The sequence below is a fragment of the Eurytemora carolleeae genome, unplaced genomic scaffold (assembly GCF_000591075.1).
Source record: "Eurytemora carolleeae unplaced genomic scaffold, Eaff_2.0 scaffold2502, whole genome shotgun sequence".
Taxonomy (NCBI): domain Eukaryota; kingdom Metazoa; phylum Arthropoda; class Copepoda; order Calanoida; family Temoridae; genus Eurytemora; species Eurytemora carolleeae.
Genome location: NW_019398388.1, coordinates 4,982 through 6,379, shown reverse-complemented (window position 1 = coordinate 6,379; position 1,398 = coordinate 4,982). Strand labels below are relative to the sequence as shown.

Here is a 1,398-nt window from a genome sequence, read left to right as displayed (position 1 = left end):
ACTCTTAAAGAAGGTTAATTTACGTTTAAATGATGTTTCCTTAATTGAACCTTTCAGATAATCGCTAAATTGCTCATTTTACTATCAAACACATTTCTATATGAATTAAAACTTAAGTCCAATTCTTTTCAAGATAAGATTTTACGTTAATTTTACACTTAACTTCCATTTATGGCTCATTAAAACCTCACAGTCCAATACTGATTGGAATTAATTTAAACAAATTGAAATTCAGCAATTTATGATAAATCTCCATTCAAAGCATACTTTTAGCTAAAACTTTTAACAAATTTCTTCCCAACTCCTATATCCTTCTAATTACAAACACCTATGAAACCTCAAACATTTAAAAAATAGTTTCGACATAAATATCATCTTTATTAATAAAATACTATATTTTATTCAACTGATTGCAACCAAACTTAATACTTTTGATCATAACTCAGAAACTAAGCCAATTAAAACTTCAATCCCTTTACATAAAATCTCATTTTAATTTACGAAAATCGATAAATCGACTGCTTTTCATTTTTGCATTTTTCTAAATAATTACTGCAATTAACCATAATTATCCTCAAATCTAATTTTCAATTTTCTTCTCCATTTGAACAAAACAATCCAAAATGTTAAATTTTAAATTCTCTAACCCCGTTTGTTTCTTTCGACCATCTCAAACTGTCACACACATCTGCTTTACAACCTAAAATATTTTCAAATTATTAACTAAATATTTCAAAAATTTATTATCATCGTTTTCTATCTATTTTAGTATGGACGATGAAAATAAGGAGAACCAACCTCCTCCCCATCCAAACCATGACACACCAGAGGATCCACAATGCCCTGAACCCTGTCAAGAAATCCCCTCCCTTGACCAAGTCAACGTGAATATTTATCTCCTTCCTGAAACCGAGCAAAACACAGAAATGCAGGATCTTCTCAACATTGATTCATCAAGCTTTCTCCTAGCTCCCATGCCAAGCGACTCTGAAAATATCAATCATCAGGCTGATGTTAACCAGCCACTCACTTACGAACTGCATATTCTAGAACCAGCAATTTTAGAAACTGAAAATCCTGAGATTATTACTCAAGAAGAACCAAGTATAATCGATCTGGCAGAAACTGACTACGAAACAATCGAACAAATAGCGTCCATGATCTACGACACTGAAGAAATCATAGAACGTAGAGATCAGCTAAAAGAAAACGAACACGAGGACTACATTCAAGAGTTTAACGCCATCACCCAAACCTGCCCTACTCCTGCAAGCGTGCACCCTAGGGCTACAAAATCTGACACCAATACGATGGTCTCCTTCATTGGAAATTCTGAAACTGACCATCATGAATCTTATCAAATCAAATGTATCTGGAAATTGAAACACAAGCTGAGAT

The 1,398-nt window shown here is 32.9% G+C and overlaps 1 protein-coding gene across 1 annotated transcript in view; it reads right to left on the bottom strand.

Moving 5' to 3' along the window:
- Positions 1–441: 441 nt before the first annotated feature.
- The window catches only part of LOC111717309 (uncharacterized), a gene marked incomplete at its 5' end in the record, with an annotated part of 5,882 nt that continues 4,925 nt past the window's right edge, over positions 442–1,398 (bottom strand). The window contains one exon of the mRNA XM_023492810.1: positions 442–700. The remainder of the gene's footprint in view (positions 701–1,398) is intronic.